General features: G+C 42.1%; 1 long non-coding RNA gene across 3 annotated transcripts in view; it reads right to left on the bottom strand.

The window, feature by feature from the left end:
* Positions 1-13,832, bottom strand: part of LOC140609479 (uncharacterized) — a 35,767-nt gene extending 21,935 nt beyond the window's left edge. For all 3 annotated transcript variants that reach the window (XR_012011304.1, XR_012011303.1, XR_012011305.1), the window contains exon 1: positions 13,501-13,832. This is a non-coding gene — a long non-coding RNA (uncharacterized lncRNA). The remainder of the gene's footprint in view (positions 1-13,500) is intronic.
* Positions 13,833-14,214: the final 382 nt, after the last annotated feature.

Raw genomic sequence — 14,214 nt, 5'->3', positions numbered from 1 at the left:
CAATTAGCAAGGCAAGCTGCTGCTGCGGGCAGCGGGGTGGGGTGGGGGGGAGTCCTATGACACATGCGACAGCAGAGCATTGGCTTCTTCTTGGTCCCCGTTGTGTGTTATCTGTGCTGCCCTCTGATTGATTTGAGCAATTGACACGCGCTGCGCTTCCCGCTCCCAAGAGATCTCCCAAAAGCTTTAGGGAACCAAGTCAATATGCAACTCTTAGGAGCGCTCAAGATTTTATTGCCTGAAACCCCATTCCCTGATTTCCTAGGTTTCGGGTAGAAACTAGCTTCTCTCATAGAAGCTTCATCACTTGCTTACACTTGGCTGTTGCAGACCTGCATCTCACACTAGACTGTAAGCGGCTTGAAGGCCCTGGCTGCGTCCTACTGGATTTTTGTATCCACAGCAGCTAGCACAGTTTGGGGCCCAGGAAACTTTTGGGGAACAAATGAGTAGTGAGTGAGTGAATCATCACAACCCGGCTCCTGAGTGGAGTCAGGCATCCTGTCCACTGATCAAACTGCCATCACAGCACCCCTCCCGTTATCATCTGTTTCTCGTTCTGGGGAATGAATGCATGAATTATTATTTTTTTTTTTTTTTTGTTTTTGTTTTTGTTTTTTTTTTTTTTTTTTTATTGGTGTTCAATTTACTAACATACAGAATAACACCCAGTGCCCGTCACCCATTCACTCCCACCCCCCGCCCTCCTCCCCTTCTACCACCCCTAGTTCGTTTCCCAGAGTTAGGAGTCTTTACGTTCTGTCTCCCTTTCTGATATTTCCCACACATTTCTTCTCCCTTCCCTTATTTTCCCTTTCACTATTATTTATATTCCCCAAATGAATGAGAACATATAATGTTTGTCCTTCTCCGACTGACTTACTTCACTCAGCATAATACCCTCCAGTTCCATCCACGTTGAAGCAAATGGTGGGTATTTGTCATTTCTAATAGCTGAGTAATATTCCATTGTATACATAAACCACATCTTCTTTATCCATTCATCTTTCGTTGGACACCGAGGCTCCTTCCACAGTTTGGCTATAGTGGCCATTGCTGCTAGAAACATCGGGGTGCAGGTGTCCCGGCGTTTCATTGCATTTGTATCTTTGGGGTAAATCCCCAACAGTGCAATTGCTGGGTCGTAGGGCAGGTCTATTTTTAACTGTTTGAGGAACCTCCACACAGTTTTCCAGAGTGGCTGCACCAGTTCACATTCCCACCAACAGTGTAGGAGGGTTCCCTTTTCTCCGCATCCTCTCCAACATTTGTTGTTTCCTGCCTTGTTAATTTTCCCCATTCTCACTGGTGTGAGGTGGTATCTCATTGTAGTTTTGATTTGTATTTCCCTGATGGCAAGTGATGCAGAGCATTTTCTCATATGCATGTTGGCCATGTCTATGTCTTCCTCTGTGAGATTTCTGTTCATGTCTTTTGCCCATTTCATGATTGGATTGTTTGTTTCTTTGGTGTTGAGTTTAATAAGTTCTTTATAGATCTTGGAAACTAGCCCTTTATCTGATATGTCATTTGCAAATATCTTCTCCCATTCTGTAGGTTGTCTTTGAGTTTTGTTGACTGTATCCTTTGCTGTGCAAAAGCTTCTTATCTTGATGAAGTCCCAATAGTTCATTTTTGCTTTTGTTTCTTTTGCCTTTGTGGATGTATCTTGCAAGAAGTTACTATGGCCGAGTTCAAAAAGGGTGTTGCCTGTGTTCTTCTCTAGGATTTTGATGGAATCTTGTCTCACATTTAGATCTTTCATCCATTTTGAGTTTATCTTTGTGTATGGTGAAAGAGAGTGGTCTAGTTTCATTCTTCTGCATGTGGATGTCCAATTTTCCCAGCACCATTTATTGAAGAGACTGTCTTTCTTCCAATGGATAGTCTTTCCTCCTTTATCGAATATTAGTTGCCCATAAAGTTCAGGGTCCACTTCTGGATTCTCTATTCTGTTCCACTGATCTATGTGTCTGTTTTTGTGCCAGTACCACACTGTCTTGATGACCACAGCTTTGTAGTACAACCTGAAATCTGGCATTGTGATGCCCCCAGATATGGTTTTCTTTTTTAAAATTCCCCTGGCTATTCGGGGTCTTTTCTGATTCCACACAAATCTTAAAATAATTTGTTCTAACTCTCTGAAGAAAGTCCATGGTATTTTGATAGGGATTGCCTTAAACGTGTATATTGCCCTGGGTAACATTGACATTTTCACAATATTAATTCTGCCAATCCATGAGCATGGAATATTTTTCCATCTCTTTGTGTCTTCCTCAATTTCTTTCAGAAGTGTTCTATAGTTTTGAGGGTATAGATCCTTTACATCTTTGGTGAGGTTTATTCCTAGGTATCTTATGCTTTTGGGTGCAATTGTAAATGGGATTGACTCCTTAATTTCTCTTTCTTCAGTCTCATTGTTAGTGTATAGAAATGCCACTGACTTCTGGGCATTGATTTTGTATCCTGCCACGCTACCGAATTGCTGTATGAGTTCTAGCAATCTTGGGGTGGAGACTTTTGGGTTTTCTATGTAGAGTATCATGTCATCGGCGAAGAGAGAGAGTTTGACTTCTTCTTTGCCAATTTGAATGCCTTTAATGTCTTTTTGTTGTCTGATTGCTGAGGCTAGGACTTCCAGTACTATGTTGAATAGCAGTGGTGAGAGTGGACATCCCTGTCTTGTTCCTGATCTTAGGGGAAAGGCTCCCAGTGCTTCCCCATTGAGAATGATATTTGCTGTGGGCTTTTCATAGATGGCTTTTAAGATGTCGAGGAATGTTCCCTCTATCCCTACACTCTGAAGAGTTTTAATCAGGAATGGATGCTGTATTTTGTCAAATGCTTTCTCTGCATCCAATGAGAGGATCATATGGTTCTTGGTTTTTCTCTTGCTGATATGATGAATCACATTGATTGTTTTACGGGTGTTGAACCAGCCTTGTGTCCCAGGGATAAATCCTACTTGGTCATGGTGAATAATTTTCTTAATGTACTGTTGGATCCTATTGGCCAGTATCTTGTTGAGAATTTTTGCATCCATGTTCATCAGGGATATTGGTCTGTAATTCTCCTTTTTGGCGGGGTCTTTGTCTGGCTTTGGAATTAAGGTGATGCTGGCTTCATAGAACGAATTTGGAAGTACTCCATCTCTTTCTATCTTTCCAAACAGCTTTAGGAGAATAGGTATGATTTCTTCTTTAAACGTTTGATAAAATTCTCCTGGGAAGCCATCTGGCCCTGGACTCTTGTGTCTTGGGAGGTTTTTGATGACTGCTTCAATTTCCTCCCTGGTTATTGGCCTGTTCAGGTTTTCTATTTCTTCCTGTTCCAGTTTTGGTAGTTTGTGGCTTTCCAGGAATGCGTCCATTTCTTCTAGATTGCCTAATTTATTGGCGTATAGCTGTTCATAATATGTTTTTAAAATCGTTTGTATTTCCTTGGTGTTGGTAGTGATCTCTCCTTTCTCATTCATGATTTTATTAATTTGAGTCTTCTCTCTCTTCTTTTTAATAAGGCTGGCTAATGGTTTATCTATCTTATTAATTCTTTCAAAGAACCAACTCCTGGTTCTGTTGATCTGTTCCACAGTTCTTCTGGTCTCGATTTCGTTAAGTTCTGCTCGAATCTTTATTAACTCCCTTCTTCTCTTGGGTGTAGGATCTATTTGCTGTTTTTTCTCTAGCTCCTTTATGTGTAAGGTTAGCTTTTGTATTTGAGTTCTTTCCAGTTTTTGAATGGATGCTTGTATTGCGATGTATTTCCCCCTTAGGACTGCTTTTGCTGCATCCCAAAGATTTTGAACGGTTGTATCTTCATTCTCATTAGTTTCCATGAATCTTTTTAATTCTTCCTTAATTTCCTGGTTGACCCTTTTATCTTTTAGCAGGATGGTCCTTAACCTCCATGTGTTTGAGGTCCTTCCAAACTTCTTGTTGTGATTTAGTTCTAATTTCAAGGCATTATGGTCCGAGAATATGCAGGGGACAATCCCAATCTTTTGGTATCGGTTCAGACCCGATTTGTGACCCAATATGTGGTCTATTCTGGAGAAAGTTCCATGTGCGCTTGAGAAGAATGTGTATTCAGTTGAGTTTGGATGTAAAGTTCTGTAGATATCTGTGAAATCCATCTGGTCCAGTGTATCATTTAAAGCTCTCGTTTCTTTGGAGATGTTTTGCTTAGAAGACCTATCGAGTATAGAAAGAGCTAGATTGAAGTCACCAAGTATAAGTGTATTATTATCTAAGTATTTCTTCACTTTGGTTAATAATTGATTTATATATTTGGCAGCTCCCACATTCGGAGCATATATATTGAGGATTGTTAAGTCCTCTTGTTGAATAGATCCTTTAAGTATGATATAGTGTCCCTCTTCATCTCTCACTACAGTCTTTGGGGTAAATTTTAGTTTATCTGATATAAGGATGGCTACCCCTGCTTTCTTTTGAGGACCATTCGAATGGTAAATGGTTCTCCAACCTTTTATTTTCAGGCTGTAGGTGTCCTTCTGTCTAAAATGAGTCTCTTGTAGACAGCAAATAGATGGGTCCTGCTTTTTTATCCAGTCTGAAACCCTGCGCCTTTTGATGGGGTCATTAAGCCCGTTCACATTCAGAGTTACTATTGAGAGATATGAGTTTAGTGTCATCATGATATCTATTCAGTCTTTGTTTTTGTGGACTGTTCCACTGAACTTCTTCTTAAAGGGGAATTTTAAGAGTCCCCCTTAAAATTTCTTGCAGAGCTGGTTTGGAGGTCACATATTCTTTTAGTTGCTGCCTGTCTTGGAAGCTCTTTATCTCTCCTTCCATTTTGAATGAGAGCCTTGCTGGATAAAGTATTCTTGGTTGCATGTTCTTCTCATTTAGGACCCTGAATATATCCTGCCAGCCCTTTCTGGCCTGCCAGGTCTCTGTGGAGAGGTCTGCTGTTACCCTAATACTCCTCCCCATAAAAGTCAGGGATTTCTTGTCTCTTGCTGCTTTAAGGATCTTCTCCTTATCTTTGGAATTTGCAAGCTTCACAATTAAATGTCGAGGTGTTGAACGGTTTTTATTGATTTTGGGGGGGGATCTCTCTATTTCCTGGATCTGAATGCCTGTTTCCCTTCCCAGATTAGGAAAGTTTTCAGCTAGAATTTGTTCAAATACATATTCTGGCCCTCTGTCCCTTTCGGCGCCCTCGGGAACCCCAATTAAACGTAGGTTTTTCTTCCTAAGGCTGTCGTTTATTTCCCTTAATCTATCTTCATGGTCTTTTAATTGTTTGTCTCTTTTTTCCTCAGTTTCCCTCTTTGCTATCAACTTGTCTTCTAGGTCACTCACTCGTTCTTCCACCTCGTTAACCCTCGTCGTTAGGACGTCTAGTTTGGATTGCATCTCATTCAATTGATTTTTAATTTCTGCCTGATTAGCTCTAAATTCTGCAGTCATGAAGTCTCTTGAGTCCTTTATACTTTTTTCTAGAGCCACCAGTAGCTGTATAATAGTGCTTCTGAATTGGCTTTCTGACATTGAATTGTAATCCAGATTTTGTAACTCTGTGGGAGAGAGGACTGTTTCTGATTCTTTCTTTTGAGGTGAGGTTTTCCTTCTAGTCATTTTGCTCAGTGCAGAGTGGCCAAAAGCAAGTTGTATTGGGAAAAAGAGAAAAAGAGAGGAGAGAAAGAAGGAAAGAAAAGAGAAAGAGAAAAAAAAAGGGAAGAAAAAGAAAAAAAAAAAAAGAAAAAAAAAAAGAAGAAAAAGAGAAAGAAAAAGAAAGGAGAAAAAAAGGGGGTGGGGGAAGGAAACAAATCAAAAAGCAAAACAAAATAAAAACAAAAACAAAAACAAACAAACAAAAAAAGAACCACGGGGCAGTATCTTCTGATTCTGTGTACTTTAAGTCCCTTGGCTTCCTCTGGAAGTTGTCCGTCCAGCTGGTCTTCTGGGGGAGGGGCCTGTTGTGCTGGTTTTCAGGTGTTAGCAGTTGGGGGAGCTGCTGTGCCCCTGCCTGGTGCAGGGCTCAGTGGGGGGTGTTTACCCCGTGAGGCCGCAGGAGGAACAGCCCCAGTGGCGGGGCAGCTCTGGAAACCTGGATTCAGCTCCGGCAGGAACTCCGTCTGCAGGGCCTGGAGGCTCCGGGGCGGGGCCGCTGATGTGCTCAGCTGGGGCAGGAGCGTCCTTGCTGTCCTGGGCCCTCCCGGCCTCTGCCTGTCCCGGGGGAGGCGGGATCCTGGGCTGTGTCCCGGCGCCCTGTGCTCCGGAGCCTGCGCTGGTGGATTCGCGCTCCCGGGCCGCGCAGCCCCCTCCGTGGAGCCGCCGCCCGAGCCCCTCCGAGCTGCTCCTGGAACCGCGCAGCCCCCTCCGCACGGAGCCTCCTCCTCTGCCCGAGCCCCTCCGAGCTGCTCCCGGGGCCGCGCAGCCCCCTCCGCGGAGCCGCCGCCCGAGCCCCTTCAGCTGCTCCGGGTCCCGCCGGGTCCCGCCGTGCGCGCTGCAGCCCTTAGGGAGCTCGGCGCACTCTCCTGGGCGCGCAGTTGCTGTTACTGTCCCCGGGAGCCCGAGGGCATCCCCGCCCTCCTGGGTCCTGCTCCAACTCCCCGCGAGCCCCTTTCCCCCGGGAAGGTCGGTGCAGCTCCTGCTCCTCCGGGACGGGGCTCTCCTGTCCTGGGGACACTCGGCCCGGCCTCAGCCCGGCTCCTCGCGGGCCCCTCCCCCTTGGAGGCCTTTGTTCCTTTATTTCTTTTTCCCCGTCTTCCTACCTTGATAGAAGCGCGAACTCTTCTCACTGTAGCATTCCAGCTGGTCTCTCTTTAAATCTCAGGCCGAATTCATAGATTTTCAGGATAATTTGAAGGTTTTCTAGGTAGTTTGGTGGAGACAGGTGATTTGGAGACCCTACTCTTCCGCCATCTTCTATTGCTCGAATGCATGAATTATTGTCCAACATTTGAGAGCCAACATTTCTCAAGAGGACGTTTTTCTGTTTTGTGACATGTGCGTGCACGCACATACAGAATAATCCAACAGAAAGATAGCAAGGGAAAGGAGCAGAGTCTGATGAGATCGACATCCAGCCAAGGAGATTGTGGGAGACAAGGAGAAAGATCTAGAAATTTGGGTTTTCTGTCATGAGATAGACAACATCTCTGGGTCTCATGACCTCACCTCTAAAATGAGGGGTTTTGACCAGATGAACTTTTCCCAGATTGTGTTACAGTAGACACCAATGTCTACAATATGTTAATAGCTCTTCTGGAGCAACCAAAACCCAATGGAACAAACAACTCTGTAGAGCTAAATTAAAGAAGAATACCGAGAGCCCCATGAGTAAGTGTAGACCAAGTCTGAGAGGTCTTTAAAGATATGTGACTTCTATGATTGTTCGATCAGGAATCTTCTTAGAGGGAGGCCATGGGCAAAAAATGATTTTTTTCAGCCTTATTTGATAACTAAAACAGTTTGCTTAGAGACATCTTTAGACATCCATGGGGCACTGGGGTCCTGGATGACTAGTGTGGTTCTTTCCCCAGAGGAAAATGAGTTTAGTTGATGGGAATTCTGATTCATGCTCTAATTTTGTCAAGGTGTTACTTAGATTTAAAAAAACTCATATTTCACCAACACAATAGAAATAGGGCAGAGACTTAGAAATTTGAGGCAATATTGTAGGTAATCATTAACAAAAGCCCTGCACTAGTCACTTGTAGTTTGTCTATATTTAGATTGTTCACTGATAATGGTCAGGTCACCAATTCACTGTAAGTGTAGGCCAAGTCAAACAGAGGCTTTGGATAATAGGTGATTTCTACAACATCTATGATCGTTTAGTCAGGATCCTATCAGAGGAGGCCCATGGGATCTTCAATATTAAAGGAGGAGGAAAAAGATTAAGAGTAGTGTATTTATTTATCTTCCCAGACAAATACATGGAATTTGTCAGGGAAGAGGGGAGGGAGAGGAAGGTAACTAGTATTGAGTAACTTCTACATGCTAAGCATTATTCTGAGCATTTTGCAACTGCGCTGTGAGGTATCATCCTATTCCTTTTACACATGAGAAAGCTGAGGTTCGTGATGACATGAGGGTCATTAGATAGTGAGGGGCAGAGTCTAGATTCAAACCCTGGTATGCTATGATATCAAAGTCTGTGAGCTCTCCATTTTGTTCTGCTGAGAGGAAAGGTGTAACCTGAGAGAGTTATAACTAACAATCCTTAACAGGTCCTAATGAAGTCACAGAGATGATAAGGTCATCATGGTTTGATGGTCAGGGGCAGAATCAAACAAGATGTGGGGTTTGAGCTGATTTTTGAAGAAATAGATGATCTAGAGGTGCTTTTGGAATTATGATTAAACAAAAGAGCCACACTACTTCTGGTGCTTTGCAGATCTCTGGCCACACAGTGATCTCTGAGAGAGATCAGAGAGGTAAGTAGAAGGGCTAAGTCCAGACATTCAGGGGACACGTCATAGCCAGTACAAATTCATGGTTCTCAGGATGCGGCTGCTATAGACTGAATGTTTATTCCTCTCTTTGTCCCCACCAAATCCCAGTGTTGAAACCTAATCCTTAATGTGCTGGTATTTGGAGGTGAGGCCTTTGGGAGGTGATTAGGTCATGGGATCAGTACCCTTACAAAAAGACACAGAGAGCTCCCTTGTCACTTCTTCCATGTGAGGACACAGCAAAAAAAAAAAAAAAAAAAAAAAAAAAAAAAAATGGCTATCTTGAACCAGGATACAGACTCTCACTACACACAGAATCTCCTGGAGCCTTGATCTTGGGCTTCCCAGCCTTAGAACTGTGAGAAATAAATTCCTGTTTTTTATAAGCCATCTAGCCTATTAGTGTTTTTGCTGTAGTAGCTTAAACAGACTAAGACAATAATAAAATTATAGATATCCTTGGGCTCTCTGTTGTTGTCACAACAGGCTACTTCTACTTGAGCTCTCTGTGGCAGAGTTCATGATCTGGCTATGGAGTGTCTCAAATAATAAGGTCATACGGTGAAAAATAAAGACATGGAAACTCAATTGGAAAATGGGCAAAAAGAAAGAATTGTCAAGAAAACTCTAGTAATCATACATTTTTGTCCCTTCTTGCATCTACTACAGTTTAAATTACTCCAAATGGACCCTAACCATGGCTGGTCTTACACTTAATATAGCTGAGAAGTTCTGGTGAATGCTATGGAATCCTTCCCCCCCCCCCTTGGAAACAATGTTAGCTTTATTTCCATATGAACAAAATCAATAGATTCTGGTTAAATCTAATTGCTGTCTCCCCTGTCCCCTATGTGGTACCTGTTGATTTTTCTTTTACAGTGCTTATGGTTACTCTTCCGTGACACTATTCCAGCTATCAGAGTACCATATGAATAATGTATAAAATCTTTAAGTAAGTCTCAAAGCATTTGGAATCTGAGTTTGGGGGCACAAATATTGTACTTTCAAAATGTTAAAATTTTTCCACTTTAACAGACTTCTAATCCCCTCCCTTCTTTATTGAGTGCAAATACAAATTAGCCTTAGAGTTTTTCTGAATATATATTTTTTGATGAGCATTTGGCATTACTTCCAACAGAGTCAAGGCTTGGAAATGTTGATTACATCATACTACTTTGGAAGTTGATGGGCATTTTTCAGGCAGTCTCATCCAGGGAGTTTTTAAACTGTGCCCCATGAAACCAGATGAATTATCTGGAGCTGCCTTGGAGAACTCCATGCTACTACAGAGAAGCAACTCCTACCTAACCAATTTTAGTTATTATAACTCCTTGTAAGATTTCTTTTGAAGAATGACTCCATAGCTACATGAAAGCCTGGAAATGACGCATTTAGTCTAATATCTAGTCTAACCCTTTATCCCAAGTGAGGAAAAAAAAATGAGGCCTAGAGAAGGCATATAACTTTCTTTCAAGTGGAATACTAGTAGCGAACTCTAGACTGGACCCCACTGGGCTCATTCCCCATTGTATCATTTTACTGCTTTGCAATGATGTTTATCAAAGGCCAGATTTATTGGATGTTCTTGGATCAGAGTCACACAATTTTAGACCCTAAAGGAAACTATTTTTCTCATGGTATTGTCCCAGAATAATTTGTCTTGTGCTCACATGCACTGTGAACATACTAAGCAAGATACACAGAGTAGGCTAAGATGGGCAGGAAAAGGAAAATGGTAAATGGCTGCGACTTCTAACAATTTCTATGAACTTCAGTGTGAAAAATATTATTTCTGATTTTTTAAATATCATCACCACACTCCTAAACAGTCTTCTCTGAACTGCAGGGTGACAAATCATGGCAACTGTATTTCCCAGACTCCCCTTCTGGGGTGGGTGGGGGGGTTTCAGTTACATCCCACCCAAGGGCACATTCCTCAGAGATTTGGAAGGCAGAAGGAAAGGAGAAGCTATTATCCTCTTATAAGCATGAGCAGACAGCTGATGTGAGATTTTGCTGGTGGCCATGGCTTGGTTTAGAAAATCTTCCTAAGAATCATTCTCTTCTACACTGTAGGCAGCTAAGGTAATTGGCAAGGACTTCTAACTGCATTGCACGTCTTTCTGAGAATCAATTATGTTCGTGCTGTAGAAGTGGAGACCACTGGTGATGGCTTCCCAGCAATACCATATTTCTGGATTTTCTAAAAGTGGCCTTCCTGAACTAGTCTTCTCTTCACTGTCTAATAGCTGCATATCCTCTGATTCCCTGTGTTAAACATCATCCTACTCAGAATGTCAAAAGCAGTTTCTGTTTTCTGGATTGAAGCCTTGTAGTTTCAGAAATTGATTTCTTTAAGGGAAGTGGCATGGTTGGGGGGTATTGTAAGTGGGTAGCAAGGAAGTTGATACCAGGAGCTGGAAAGAGACAGCTTCCAAATGTTGTTTCATTTCCAGGAGGCCATCCTCAGATGTGGTCAAGGGCAACAATGAACCAGGAAGAGCACTCACGGGTGGGGCCAAAGGCCCTGGAGAACAGTGGGCTGAGGACTTCATTCCAGAGAGCAGAACCTAGACTACTAGTCAAGGCACTTTGCCCACTCTAGTGTTGGGGGTCCTTTAGAATATTCGCTCCATGGGACCTCAGAATCCTTACAGTTCAGTGATTGACATGAGACTTTCCTTCTTCCTCTTCCAAATGAGAAGGTTCATTAGTGCTGTTCTCAATGTGTTTACTACCCACTGTGGGATGTATGTGGTGGTGATGGGCCAGCGGGTGAAGCAGGCAGCTTTTCCTTTTAGTTCATAGCCTTTTAGGTCTAGAGTGGTCTTGTTTAGATCTGATAGAGAAGTCTGCACATCTCTCAGAGGTTCAGTACCCCAACTTTGGACTCCGTGAGTGGATAGGACTTGAATTGCCCCTCTTGGGAGAAGTGAGTGTGAGTTGTATGTATTGGAGAAAGAATTAAATGGCTATTTGGTGACTAGAAGCTAGAACTAAGGGAGGAGTCTGCCATATGCTTAGTGATTTTATTTCATTTTGTTTTATATTTTCAGTTAAGAGAAATTCTAGTTTCTGGTTTCCTATTCAGTTTGGTTGGTACATCTGATTGGTTTCTAGATAGTGGAATGTGGGTTGAAATGATGTGAAATGATATCAATTCCATCTATTGCATAAAAATCCCTAAATAATCAATCATTCGTTCTTTCCCCTTCTTATGGCAACCATTGTGTTGCTGTTGAAAATGTTCCTGGAATGTGGGTTGAAATGATGTGAAATGATATCAATTCCATCTATTGCATAAAAATCCCTAAATAATCAATCATTTGTTCTTTCCCCTTCTTATGGCAACCATTGTGTTGCTGTTGAAAATGTTCCTCTCTTGAGACAAAAAGAATCTGGATTTTGGGACATTGTTTTAAGGAGAGCTACCTCTTAACCCACATCAGTCTGACATAAATGAGAAGAAAACCTTCATGGGGATAAGTTACCAAGGTTTTTGGATTGTTATAGCGCATAGTGTTTCTTGTCCTGATTCCTGAAGGAACTTAATAACTTAACATAATAACATAGCACAACTTTTAAGGATTTTAAAATGGAATCAGGATGAATCAGAATACCCACCACGGTCAGAAGGCCATGGCTTCATTCTTGTTTTTTTCAAGTAGGGGTTCCAAGATGTTTTAATTTTTGGATATACTGTTAATTTCCTGAGAAATCTGGAAGAAGGAGGTATTTCCTCTACTCCCAATCCCTCAAATAGATACCTTTTTTGAATTTTGATGGTGAAAGAACAGGCTTTAGAAAAGAATTCCTCTGATTATGATGGTCAGAGATCAGATGGAGAAACAAAAGAAGGACATGTTCACAGAGCTCCCAAGAATGATTGAGGTTCTTCTGTGCTAAGCGAATGTTAGTTTTGTGGACCACCACACTGCTGATGCGGACTCCAGGACACTACAGTTAAGTCCCAGCTTGAGAGAGTAAATGCAAGACTATGGGTTGAGGGGAAGCAAGGAAGAAGTGACACAGGAGGCTAGCTGGAGTTAGTGATGCAGATCTTAGGGACATTTAAAAATGTTGTGAAAATGTTGTGAAACTCACAATGGAACTTGCAGCCTAGGCATATTTTGCCTTTTACAGAACATAACATGTATGTTTTCTTTAATAATGAATGTAGTATTTTTTTGACTGTAGAAGACTAAGGAATTATAGAAGAACACAGAGTAGAAAAAAATCATAATCCCCTACCCAGAAAATAATCGCTATTATTTTGCTCTGGTTCTTACCAATCTTTTAAATTAATATACAAGTATTACACTTAAAAACAAAATTGAAGTACTTTAAGGATACTTTGTATTAATTAGTATAGGCCAGGTTCTGCTACTATAACAAAAGATCCTCAAGTCTCAGTGGCTTATAATATCAAAAGTGTATTTCTCATTCATGCTACACATCCCTTGCCTATCAGCTCCAGCTTTGCTTCATATTATCTTCATTCCAAGGACCAAGGTGAAGGAGCAGCCTCTGTTTAGAACAATCAGCTAGCAGAGAGAAAAGAGAAAATGACAGATCATGCACTGGCCCTTAAGCTTCTGCATGGAAGTGACACAGGACCTTCATTTCATTTTGGAAAACAAATGAATGGCAAAGTTTAATATCAATGGGCAAGAAACATAATCCTCACAGGCAAATATCTGTGAACAATACTACTTATGCCACTGAGCTAGTTTAATGTTCTACACTCCTTTGCAAGTATTAGAATTGTTATAAAATTAACGTGATGTTGCTTTCTTGATGTGAGAATTTTTACACATCTCCTGCCTTTGATTCTTCCCATCTTTGTTCTCATTGCCATAGGAAGGGAATGGTGGGGGATGGGTTGGAGATACTTCCACCAGTGAAGATGAATTTGTTACCAATAAATGACAACAGGATCTACGGGAAAATTTTAGAAGTTTTTAGAAGTAAACCCAAAGCATAGAAATATGACCAGAAGAAAATTTCGATTATATTCTCAATTCAAGAATTAACCTATTCAACAGAAATCTTCAATAAATGATGATCCTTACCTGGCTTCTCCACGCTGAGAGAGGGACAGTTTCCTGGCACCATGGCAGCCCTTTCTAGCAGCTGGTTCAAGGGTCCATATGTAATCAGAGCTACTGTTTTGGGTTCAGATGCCCACATCTACCTATCTCTGTCAGCCTCCCACCTTCTCTTCTCAAAGGCTCTGCCTAGGGGGTCAGGATGCAGCTTCGTAAATCTGAAATCACCTGCTCATTTTCTCGGTACCCAGCTGTTCACGGAATGGTTTAAGAACAGAAGGAAAATGTCCATTTTCTAATCCTCCAAGCGCTTCTGGCCCTTGGCTTCATGGGCATCACCTCCTGTGCGGAGGAGGGCATGAAGCTCACTCACCATCCATTATGTCCTCACTAGGGCCCACAAGTGTCTGCCCAGAGACAGGGGAACATTCATAAAACTACATGGCACCTCCTCATGTTGCCCCTGCCCCTGGTTTTCTAATTGGCATGCTGAATGCCTGGGCAGCAGAGACTATCCCTATTTTACATTCATTTTCAGTGTAGTAGAGATCCACTTATTTGCAGACAATAACAAATCATGCTTTTCCTTATCTTGCAAGTGTGGTTTGACTTCCAAGTACACCCCTGGTGTGCCCCCATGAGCCTCCTTTGCTCAACTTGTCAGGAGGTCACCTTTGTGTGGAGCCCTAGATTTGGACAGCCAACAGGCACCTCTGGCTTTGCACCATGTTTTCTTTT

This window comes from Canis lupus, chromosome 18, assembly GCF_048164855.1.
Source record: "Canis lupus baileyi chromosome 18, mCanLup2.hap1, whole genome shotgun sequence".
NCBI lineage: Eukaryota > Metazoa > Chordata > Mammalia > Carnivora > Canidae > Canis > Canis lupus.
Note: the sequence above shows the minus strand (reverse complement) of the source record. Positions and strands in the feature narration are given on the sequence as shown.